The 13,076-nt window shown below is 41.9% G+C and overlaps 1 protein-coding gene across 1 annotated transcript in view; it reads left to right on the forward strand.

Moving 5' to 3' along the window:
* LOC139374727 (centrosomal protein 44) overlaps positions 1–13,076 on the forward strand; it is a 40,092-nt gene that overhangs the window by 1,027 nt on the left and 25,989 nt on the right. The gene's annotated exons all lie outside the window — the stretch shown is intronic.

Below are 13,076 nucleotides of genomic sequence, written 5' to 3' on the forward strand. Positions count from 1 at the left end.
ACAGCTCTGTCACATAGCCACTCAGCAAAGAACCACAGTAAACTCTGAATTGCATCGTATACCAACATACAGTAGTGCCCGTTAACCCTCATCTTAATGAATGTTTCCGAGGAGGGATACTGTACCACCAAAACACAAGTCCCTCTCTATATATTTAAACAATATATACTGTACATATATAGAAACAATATAAACATAGGTTTACAGACATATAAACCTCTGGATGATTTCTGATGCGTGAGGGAGATTCATTTAGATGAAGAGCCATAACGGCAGGGTTGCCGGGAGAACAAATGAACAGAAAAAGGAAAACAGTGTTCCATTGTTTCCTCTTGGCCTCCGACCTCCAAAACAAGGTGCCTTAAAGATATACAGGCCACAAACAATTAAACCATTGGATGGATTTTAGTTTAGCTAATGAATGAAGTGTGCACTGAGAGAGAGAGAGAGAGAGAGAGAGAGAGAGAGTGTGTGTGGACTAGTTTCACCTTATTTTGAATTTCTTCATTTTTGTTTGTTTTTGTCCTACCCTTTCGCCCTGCCCTCATCATAGTTAATCATTTTACAAATGACTAATGGTCATTATGTAACCAGAACATAAAGCAATGCTCATGCTTTTCTTCACTCAACAGAGATTTTTTTTTCTTCATTTGAGTGTTTTGTATTACTTTCTTATTTTGCTCTAAGGTTACTTCAGGTGATGTTTGACAATTCCTCCTTCGGGTTAAGCAGCCATTTTGGAAAAGCCAGCCACAACAGTCCCTGGGCCTCAACAGTAAGAGACCCTTAAGCCTCACAACACTTAGCAGGTGCCATCCTCTAGTCTAAGAGGCACTGCCACTGTCCCTACTTTCAACAATAGGTGATTTGTTGTTCTGACTTGTTTGCCCTGGTTGTGTCTCAGACACTGTAGCAGTGTGTGGTGGTCTGTGGTCATTAGTTGTAAGTCATTACCACAGGGGTTTTACACCATAAAGTCTACCCCAGAATTTCTCACAAATCACAACACAACATCTTATGAATGGGTGTCTCTGTCTGTCTTCAGTAATGACACTGATTCTTAACAACAAGTATATACACTATATATACAAAAGTATGTGGACATCCCTTCAAATGAATGGATTTGGCTATTTAAGCCACACCCGTAGCTGATGAAAACACAGCCATGCAATGTCCATAGGCAAACATTGGCAGTAGAATGGCCTTATTTAAGAGCTCAGTGACTTTCAACGTGGCACCGTCATAGGATGCCACATTTCCAACAAGTCAGTTCGTCAAATGTCTGCCCTGCTAGAGCTGCTCCGGTCAACTGTAAGCGCTGTTATTGTGAAGTGGAAACGTATAGGAGCAACAACGGCTCAGCCGCAAAGTGGTAGACCACAAGCTCACAGAACGGGATTGCCAAGTGCAGACACGTAACTTGTAAAAGCTGTCTATCTTCGATTGCAACACTTACTACAGAGCTCCAAACTGCCTCTGAAAGCAATGTCAGGTGGAGGAGGAATAATGATCTGGGGCTGTTTTTCATGATTCGGGCTAGGCCCCTTAGTTCCAGTGAAGGGAAATCTTAACACTACAGCATACAAAGACATTCTAGACGATTCTGTGCTTCCAACTTTGTGGCAACAGTTTTGTGGAAGGCCCTTTCCTGTTTCAACATGACAATGCCCCTGTGCACAAAGGGGTTCATACAGAAATGGTTTGTCAAGATTGGTGTGGAAGAACTTGACTGGCCTGCACAGAGACCTCAACCCCATCCAAACAGCTTTGGGATGAATTGGAACGGGAAAACATCCTTTCCGCAGTCCGTTGAGTAAAGTAGTGTTGTTGTTATGAAGTGGCACCACCTACTTGTCCCTGTCACGTAGGCGTCACGCCACGACACACTGACATGAACGCAAACCCCCGGCTATCACAGAACAGTCAATCTCATTCACATATTCTCACTAATGCGACACTATTTCAAGTATTTGACAGGGAGTGTAATCGCTGTGACAGGAATGGCGAGGACCGCCGTGACATGGGAAAGTTGCCTGCCCACCCAGGTGCTAACACCATGGGACCAGCTCTGTTCAGTATTGGCCGCTCCTCCACAGCTTTCAACAATGTTGTTAGGCTACTCTGACCACCACGGTTTATGATGACGCCACAACAGAGGATCATGGGAGGTGTAGTTTCATCCCGTTTTGTCGTTGGAAACTCAGTCAGGGTTGATTTGTTGTCTGACAAGTAAAAAACAAACAACTTCATTTTCCTTATTTGATTTGATTCCGCAAATATTAGTGTATGTGTTGTCCTTATGGTCAAACAATGCATGTTTTGGGGCCAACATGTGTGTTTTTAAATGCAAGACTCCCAAACACTCAAGACGGTTGTGGCTTAAGCTTCTATTGGATTGTGCGACTGGACCGGTGAAGAAGGATGATGAAATGCTCGGCTCTCTCTTGCTGTGGCTGAGTGGTGAAGGAGGGCAAGCATCTGTTACGTCTCACTCTATGCCACCGCTAACCCAGAGGGACGTGAGGGAGGCCAGTGATTTGCCGCTGGCATCCTGTTGCTCTGAGGTCATACCGGGTCTGACCCCTGTATCTATGGTAATGACCCGTTTCTATGGTAGCCAGCTCGAAGGAGGAAGGGGTGTGTAGTAGTGGTACATGGGCGGCCATTTTGGAGAGAGTAACTGATCAGGACGAGTGGAGAAAGGGTTCGGTTTTACTTCAACATCTCTCAGTTTTCCCTCTCGCTCTTTCTTTCTTTCTCTCTCTCTCTCTCTCTCTCTCTCTCTCTCTCTCTCTCTCTCTCTCTCTCTCTCTCTCTCTCTCTCTCTCTCTCTCTCTCTCTCTCTCTCTCTCTCTCTCTCTCTCTCTCTCTCTCTCTCTCTCTCTCTCTCTGGTACAGACAGGGCAACCCAAGCCTATTGTCTCAGAAAAAAAACGAATGAACAGCGGAAAAGTGGATTAAGATCTCCCCTTCTATGTCGCTTTGAAGCCTTTGTCTTTGCGGGGAACAAAAAACAAGACTTCTGCCTTATAAGTGCCCTTTTTCAGTCTAATTTCTACTATTTCTAACTTAAATTGAAACTGGATACTTACTCATCCATTCACATCAGCAGGCAAGGCAAGCACCTAGTAAAAATGGAGTATGGGACTCGGGACTCCTAGGATTTACAACGCATCGAGCCACCCCTGAGGGAAGAAGGCCATTATCCAACTCTTAACTTCCATTGCTGAAATGGATTCCCAGCTAGCTACTAGCCTACCCCGGCCCCTCAACCCCCTCAGCCCAGCCCCAACCTAGGCCATAAAAGCCGGCCCCAGCCCTGGCTCTCCCTGGCTGTTGGTGGTCCCACTCTAGCCCCTTTAAACTAGGAAGGGGGCCCAATTTGATTGTGTCTTTCCACTGAAGGGCCCATCTGAGAGGGAGAAACTTCAAACGGCTACATAATCCAGGTACAGGCCCTCCACTCTTAGCTTCTCCGGCCCCGCACGTCTGTAGCAGCCGTAAAACTGTGGCCACTGAAACCGGAGGATGATTGATTTTATACAGAGCTTGATTAGAATGGGGGTTCCAGTTCTCTAGCTGACTGTATCAATATAATTTAATGATTAAAAAAAATCAAGATCTTTAATGAGGGAAATGTCTCACTAATAGATTACTCGGAGTGTAATCAAAATGCGCGTTGTGTTGTAGTATCCTTCCGTCGGTTTATAATTGAATGAATCTTTTGCAAGATTACCTTATTCCCGCCATTGTTTTGTGTATCTAACGTTACTTTGACTACACCATCTGTAGTGTTCAATGGACAGTGTTTCCCATGCTGTGTGCGAAGTGCAACTCTCTTACCGTGCGTCTCCCTTGCCAGTCAGGCAACAAATACCCAGACATGTCTCTGTCTGGCACGGACTAGGTTGTCCAGGCTGGCTTTGGGGTTGACTAGGCGTCAGTCAGTTTGGGGTTGAGGAGGAACAACGTGTGGAGGAATGTGGGGAAAGTGCACAGTGTGTCTGGACGGTCTGAGCCAGAGGACTGAGTGTATGCCAACAGCTGTGAGTAAGGCCTGGAGCCGGGGGGCATTCCTGGCAGTCCAGGCCAGCCTTACGACCCGCGGCCACCCACATGGCCACGCAGGCGGTCAGAGCGGGCGAGAGGGGCATCCTGGGTCACCTCGGGCCCCATGGGGAGAGAGAAAGAGAGAGAGACAATGTTAACATATGTTTCCCATGCCAATAAAGCCCCTTGAATTGAATTGAGTTGAATTGAGAGAAAGAGAGAAAGAGAGAGGGGGGGGGGGTCTGCAGGTATACAGAGACTAAAAGAAATAGAGAACTAGAGAGAGAGAGAGAGAGGGGGGGGCTGCAGGTATACAGAAACTAAAAGAAATAGAGAACTAGAGAGAGAGATTGTGTGATGTGACTGGCTGCGATCACCATTCTAGATAAATGAGATGTAGAGAGATGGGGAGAGTGAAAGAAAGATGAGAGACTGGTAGAGCAGCCAAGGGAGGCAGAGAGAGAGAGACTCAAGAGCGCAACAGTGGGGATTAGAACTCTCTCCCTCACTGTTCAGCTAGATGCGGCCATGTCTAGATGGGATACAGTTTATGTCAAATTGACGTCAAAAGTAGATTTGTTTTGTATTTTAGCTAACCCTAACCTGCTACGTAAAATCCTAAGCTTTCAATCACTCTTCCCAGGTCTTGATGGATGGTTGATATCCCACTGGGCACAGACAACGTATTTTCATTGAAATTACATGGAAACAACTTTGATTCAACCAGTGTGCTCCCAGTGGGATCTGATTGGAGGAGCAGCTGGAATAGGCCTGCAAGTTAACTACAGAATATGAACTCATGTTCTAGAGAAAAACAGTAATTGATGTTGTTTGTTAGGTTGTGTTCTTTGTGAATGCTGCTTACACTTGGACATGTTTTTGTTTTGGTTGTTTCGACTGAGGCGAAAGGTTGGCAGGTTTCTCTGAAACCACGTTGTGTTTTAGTGGGGGTTTCTATCGCCACCTAGTGATCCTGGACAATGCCTTGGTGCAGGGAGAGAGAGAGAGAGAGAATGTGGTCTACCTTACGGGTAGCAATGGTGGTTTTTCCACATTCGATGAGAAGATGGTCGACTTCAGAAGAAAAAAAGTCCCAGGAGTGATCATTTTCGCATAAACGAAACGTATACACTCTTTAAAAAAATCCGGATAGAACCAAAAATGGTTGCTTGCTTCATACATGTCGCCATATAGAACCCTTAAAAGGTGCCATATATGACGCAACCCGATAAGCCTTTTTGGATCTATCTGAAATGGTTCGTTTATGCGAAAATGATGCAATCACTACTGGGACTGTTTTCTAAGAGTGTAGGCCAATTTTACGTGAATGGATTTCTTATTTGACTTATTATTTGGTCTAAAATTGTTGTGACCAGCTCTTGTAATGTGTCCTTGACGCATCGAAGGACAGAACAGCAAATAGCGTAGAGCATCAATATTGTGTGCAGATTTGCTGTTCATGAATTGAATTCATATGTCAGGCAAGTGTATAATGAAAACATCTGAAAACGAAACACAAAAACTATTGGAGAGAAATTCATGCTCTCATTGAAGAAAGGCTTTTTTTTATGCAATACCAAATGTGATCAGGAATTAATTAAGTTATTCTTTCTGCCTGTTTTGTGTCAAAATGCCTTGCTCGTGGTGTGTAGGATTTCCCTTCGCATGCAAATACGAGATATATAGAGTAAAATATACTACATTCCATTATTTTCTAAATGAATCAGCCTACCGTTTTTATTTTACCCTAGTGAAAAAATGTGTCGTTCATTTATTAAAAATAATAACATGATTCATTTATTCGGCCTATAACATAATTTAAACAGCGATGTGGCATGCATACGTCATCGTATAAGAGCACAACTCGAAGCAATGTTTAAAGTTCTAGGAATGTTGTTGTGTATGATGTATTCTAAGCCTATGTATTTGATTTGTCTGGCCGTATTGCCAAGTTAAATAAGGGAATATAAACAACCTAAACTGCATACAATTCGCTCACTACTGCAACTGTAAAAAAAAGGTTAATCTAATTGTTGAACCCATCATTGTTGTCTATGTGAATTTATTCCCCAGTGTCGTTATTTTGAAAGCATGATTTTTTCACTTTCAATTCTTAATGGACCTATTCACTATCGAATGATTATGAATCGTTTAATATTCATTTTAATAGTTTATTCGTTGATTTCGTGACGATGTAATCCTTGTTTGAAAAGAATGTCATGGGACTCATGGTCACTTTGAATCAAATAATTTGCTTTTTCTGGTTATGTAAAGAGGATGCTTGACTGGCCTATATAGCCGATTACTCCTCTTCCAACAACGGGGGGAAGAGTCTGCATTGCACGGAGGATTGCGAAGGGACACCTCAATCTTCAAAATACGATAGGCCTATAGATGTTCTATTATAGGAACAGCACAGCATATACATTACACACACACGGAAACTGATACATTCATTCAATCTCTAATAAACTGTACCTAAAAAAAACGTAAATGTCTTAATTCCAACGTTTGTTACCCATATATTTTTTTAACGCAAATCGCCCATCACCCACTATATTTCTTTCCAACAGTCGACCCAAATATATAGCGTTCTTGATTTTGACCTACTCAATATGTAAGAAAGATTTAGCAAAATCTACTTAAGTAGGCCTAGCCCAGGTAAATGAATATGTTTGCTTTGAAGTGAAACGCAATATGGCTATATATATATATATATATATATATATATATTGTAATGAAACAGGCAGGGAGCAGGTCTCGAACCCTAGACCTTATAGCCCAAGGTCCGGCGCACTATCGACTGTGCCGCAAAAGCATGCTCGTGCGGCAGAGTCGATTTCCGCGCTTATAAACACAGGGTCGTTACAATATATATATATATATATATATATATATGTATCGCATTAATCATTACAAAGAATAACTGGGTAAATGTAACCTTGTTTAAAAAAAAATCTGGCCTAGATTTAGTTCCAATGTAGTCTACAATATCAATAAAGCCTTATTGCATTGCATTTCAAAGCAAACGTTCATTTACCGAGGCTAGGCCTACTTAAGTAGAGTTTGCCACATTTTTCTTGCATGTTGAATGGGTCAAAATCACGGATGTTTTCATTTCTATGTAAAGGACATAATGATAAACCAGGCGGTCAAATGTTCCTCTAGGCTTTCTTAAAGCACTAATTCATCCCCTCAATGTGATTATTTACCTCTGATTAAGATAATTATGATTAAACGAATCGATTACAAATCAAAAACCCGTTACAAATCATTCTAAAAAAACAAACATAATCGGTTGTCATAGTAATTATAATTATGTCTCACCGCTTTGATGGCTCGGGATTACAAATGTGTGTGTTTTATAATTACACAGCGCTCACCTCTGCCTTTTATTAACGCACCTTTATTTTTTACAATGTAGTAATGTGTGAAAACAAGGACGTCAATAAAGCAAATCACTCTGCAGTCCGGCGCCGATAAGAGGGAAAATTACCCCGGTAATTGCACGATTAATCACGCGCCATTTTATGTTTTTCAGTCGGCAGACACCGAGGCACTATACCACCAGTGCTCATAGGCACAGCAGCAAAACATGGTACATAGGCGACGCTGGACTTGTACAAATCACAAACAAGCAAAACGTCCATGCTTCATTAAGCTATAATGAAGAGGCGGCATGCAGGCACAACACAGAGCAGCTATAGGCCTACAGAAAATAGATCATTTGAATGATCTTAAAACCCCACGTATATAACGGATAGCTTACATCTAAAAACTAGAGCTGAATAATTATTTGACATATAAAAAAGAAAAATGTCAGATTGATTTATAAGCAACACATCTTGAACACATGCCCATAGTATTTATTTCTTACTAAAAGTGTATAAACATAATGCATGATTATCTGTCTGTGTGTGTGTCTCTCTCTATACGTGTAAACCTGCACCGTTGTGTGTGTAGTATGCCTCGCATGTCCCAGTCTGTGATGAAGGTGGATACCTCCAAACAATAGGCGCTAGGTAGAATACAAACATACATCTCTTCGGCCTCTCCTCTCTCTCCTGATACGTTTCTCTCAGCAATATTACCCTCAGAGATCAAACAGCTTGACATTGGCGAAATGTGGCTGTTTAGAAGCCTATAGAAGCCCTGCCCTGATTGGTTGGCTGGCAACGGCTGGGGTAATGTTATGACCAGGTAATTGCAGGCCTTGGACAGATGCATTAACCAGGCTCAGTGACTGGAGCCACTGGATATTATTTTAGCCTGAGGGCCAAAGGAACCTGGAAGAACTGGGCCCTTAGAGAGGCTGAGGGCTGGACCTCCGAGGCCCCAGGAGGGCCCGGTACCCTGGCTCTGGTGCCCTCCATACCCACAGAGGGCTGCTCCCAACCGAGGTCTCGTTGGATCTCTGGGTCTCCCTCCTGGTGCTTTGAAGCAGGGGGCATTGGAGTTGATGAGCTCTTGTGGAGAGTGGGGACATTGGCACCCACCCTACTATAACTAACGCCATTCATAACAACTCTCACAACATGTGGTTGACCACTCTGTTGGTCTGTGTTTGACTGTGCCACCCCATCTGTGTATTTGATGTACACACCTTATGGTAGCTTTCCCACCCTTGCTTTAATATGCCAGGGTACCCTGCCTTTATACTGCATACTTTGGACGATTCACTGAAAGTCATATCCCCCCTTTCCCCCCCAACCTATTGCCTCTTCATTCAGTACAGAAACTTGCAAGGCCAGAAAACAGCGTTAACCGAAGATTGTGTTTCAGTGGTTTCCATCACATTTCCTGTCGGATCTTTTAGAGGAACCCCTAGCTGGAAACCAGCCCAGCAGATCCTGTTTAGATTTGACGCTTGATACAATGTAACTCTTATGGAATTCACTGGTTTGCGTCCCAAATGTCACCCTATTCCCTACACAGTGTGCTACTTTTATCCAGAGCCCAATGGGTCCTGGTCAAAAGTAGTGCACTATGTAGGGAATAGGATACATTTTAAGACATAGACACTGAGGTGAGAAACAAGTGGGCTTTCTGTAAATTAAACCTTTATGGGTTATTATATAGATTACGCTCCTACGCCTTGTGGGCTTTTAATGTCCAATAGCATAGCCAGTAAAGCCTGGGCCACACTTCCTGAGATGCACTCAGGATCTAATAACACTGTCATAGTGCTGCTGAATGGCCTGGTGTTGTACAGCAGTATGTCAGAAGAGAGCCTTTGAATAAGTTGACCCTCGCCATCCGGAAAGGTACTGCCTCCTTCCATAAAAGCTTATTGCCAAATTTACAGCAGAGTTAATTTACAAATGTTGGAAATGTACTCCAGTGTGTTATAATGTGTTGGCTATGTTGGACAAATGAGTGAATATTTTGGTGTATTATTTTCTATCCCATTCTATCCAATTCTATTCCATTCCATTCCAGCCCATTCTATTCTATTCTCCATCTCTCAGTGCCAATCTAGTAACAGTAGCAGCGCAGCGATATGATGGGGATGTATAAGCAGATAGATTAAAGCAGTAGTTCCACCCAACAGCTCAACAGCCTATAGACTGATCACTGATCTCCCCTCCTTGTAATCTGACAAGGGTCAGACACCCCAGCCTGTCACGTCTAGGCAGGGCGCTCTCCCTAGTATATCTTTATGTCGTTTGGGGGAGGGGAGGCAGCAATGTAATGTAAGTTGTCAGAGAGATATGGTCTCAGGAAAAAAACATCCCATAAAACATATCCCCACCACTTACATCACCTAACGGCTTATTCAGGACTCGCCTTAGAATCAGGAACTCACCTTGAGGTATTCGACTCAGAAACAAGAACCATAAGGAGAGAGAACGGACTGCAACAGTCAACTTGGTTATGTACATGGCTATGACAGCACTGTCCTGGTGCTGAAAATGATTGTCATGTCATATTCGCAGTCACATTCCTTTCCAATGAATCCCAAGTGCCAGACTGAGGTTTTGAAAAGTACCCTTTCCAATAGGATATAAAGTCTCCTTCCTTCTTCCCTGTATGAAACAGAAGACAACTGTTCCCTAACTCCCCTTCATCAGAGCATAGCCATGACAGGACAGGTATAGAGAATCAGCCTATGGGCCGTGTCTGTGATGGGATGTCTATGATAGGTATAGAGACTTGGTCACTGAACGCTCCCCACAGCTGGACAACAGCTGGCCATAGCTGTTGGATGTCCAGAAGACTCTCTGTCCACTCCAGAAAATAAGGGACACTTTAGGCTGCAGGATAGGAGACAGAGAGACAGAGAGACAGAGAGACAGAGAGAGAGAGAGAGAGAGAGAGTGGGGGGGGGGGGGATATGGAGAGAATGGCCCTGTTTGCAGATGGGGCTATGTTTAGGGTGTACATACTTATGGTATATACTGGATTTATATTATACAATTAGTTGCTTCACTGGCTTGGCTTCATAGCCAGTATAGTGTACAGAGGCTATACCTGGACATATTGTAATTAATTATGAGAACACACATTTATTTACATTATCATTAAATGATTTCAGATTTTTGCTAACTTTTTATACCATTTTGTTTTTGGGATGGACTATGACATTAGTATCAACTGCAACCAACTTGCTGCTGCTCTGTCAGGTCAGAAAAGGGGTAGGATATTGTTTTAATCTTCCCCACCCAACAACAATATGTATCCATGTAACCATATAGCAAATGTAGGATTCGTTCATTTATATAAATAAACATTCAGTGGGCTACAATACTCCTCCATCTTCTTTGAAAGGACTTCCCCCTGCTTGACATAACGGCAATAAAAATCAAGTCCTCGTGCGTCTTTCATACGTTACCTTAAGTACAAAATAAGGCAGCCCATTTTCAATTAGAAGGCCATCTGGAGATTACAGTTCTTTTAACCTCTGACAAAACTAAAGTCCGTTATCTCTTGTACAGTTTCTTGATCAAATCAAATGTGACATTTAAGCGGACTAACAAGCAATTATATCAGGTAATCATATCAGTATAATATCGTATCGTGATTATTTATGATATGGCCAATAAGGCTACTTGATACGTGCTAGGGGAAATATTGTTTGTGATAATGTTTCTGCTTTGAATTTATTTACGTGAACTGACGTATTTCATAAGGAAAATAGAATATATTTCTGAAATATTTTCATCATAGAAAATTAGGTTGAAAGAATGATCATAAGGACATCTCGTTTTATATCACGTAAATTGCTTTATTCCCTACAACCAATATACTTTGTTTAAGTATTGAGAATTTATTAGATACATCTTATAACGATGCTATTGCAAATAATTAGATTATTATCATGCCATGTAACTCCCTAAAATAATCGCAATTCGATGCTTTTTCGATAGGAAATAGAGTTCTCAAGAGCACTAAAGAAGACCCGGAGACAAGGAGGGCAGCTACAAGCACCATCATTGCGGGACTACCGACGGGTAATTCATTTATTTCAAAGGACTACCCCTAGTTAACGTGTTTTCTTGAAATGATCTTCATCATCATTTTCAGGTGTATTCATACCCTTTTAAAACATTATTGACACATCCCCTTGTGCGCAGGGTTGTTATGGGGCCGAGTGGATCCAACCAACCAAAACTTCCGTAACGTAATCAGTGCACATTTGCAGTCAGATGGAGTTATTGGCATGCTTTTGAAACAAACTGCAGACAATATAGGCCTATACTCATGGATCAAATCGGTAAGCAAAACAAACACTCAAAACTCCTGCCTTTCAAAAACTGCTGTCTGTTGACATCACAATATTTCAATGTCACATTGATTGAGATCTATTTTAGGACATAAAAAAAGAGCAGAAAATCATTAAAAACCCAATAATCCCAAACCATAAATTGTAAAATTACACAAAAAAAAAAGAAAAAAGACTATGGGAACCGAATTTCCAATTTCCAAGAGCGTTGGGTTTGGTCTTTGAATTGGGAGGTGCGGTTTCAGATGGTTAAGAACATCCCCAACTTTGGCATCTGCTTGACATTTGGACCCAAGGAAGCCTTGCGTGAGAGTAACGCCAATAATAAAGATGCCAAAGCACATTTAAAACTTTGGGCAGAAAACATTATTGGTGGTTCAATACCACAATAATGAAAGGAGATGCATGCGGTGGCCCCCCCCCCCCCCCCAGACCAAAAGTCTGGTAAATGGAACTCCAGAAAGATATTATACGTTTGCAAAAAAAAATCGTAAACTTAGGTAGAGTTTATCTTGAACTCTCAAACTGCATTTTGTATATGGCCTATTCTGAAGGTTAATTTTAGAACAGGCCTACTGTTCCTCAATAATATATAATAATATACAATATGAATGTTTGTAAATGTTATATTACAATTATTATTATTAGTAAAAGTACAGCGTATAGTTTTATAATGTAGGCTAGGCTAAGGGTTCGAAGCCTACCCACATCTCCCCGAGTTTCATCCAGAGACTGCGCGTCTCAGCAGCGACAGCGTGGCGTCCCGCTCCCTCAGCAGGTAGTTGTGTTGACAAACTGCAGAATATGGAGAGCCGTAAGGACTTCATCAATCATTCCAAATGAAAGGCAACCTCGGTGTCAGCCACACCGAACAAAAATGTTACCTGTATAAACAGCATCAACTATCGGAAACCCTGATTAGGCCATGGGAACAGAGCAGAATCAAATACAGCCTGTTCATTGGAAGGTAGAAAAAAACATCTCATTTCATCATACATTTCAGTTTCAAATACACCTAGACTAAATTAAATGAACGGTATGGCCCAATAAATGAACATGTATGAGCTAGGCTAATAAGTTGCGTAATAAATAAAAGTAAAAAATAGTGCAGAATAATAAACAATCACAATTTCCATGTAATGTTGCAAATGACTACAAAGTGCATAAAGAATAATAATAAGACACCTACATATTGTTGCATGTACAATTTTATGGTCAGTGTGGTGAACTAACTGTAATCCTTATTTTCATATCTTTTGTCCCAGCCTTCCTCCCTATGCGCATAAGTCGATTGTTTGGCACA

This window comes from Oncorhynchus clarkii, chromosome 19 (assembly GCF_045791955.1).
Source record: "Oncorhynchus clarkii lewisi isolate Uvic-CL-2024 chromosome 19, UVic_Ocla_1.0, whole genome shotgun sequence".
In the NCBI taxonomy this organism is placed as follows: Eukaryota; Metazoa; Chordata; class Actinopteri; order Salmoniformes; family Salmonidae; genus Oncorhynchus; species Oncorhynchus clarkii.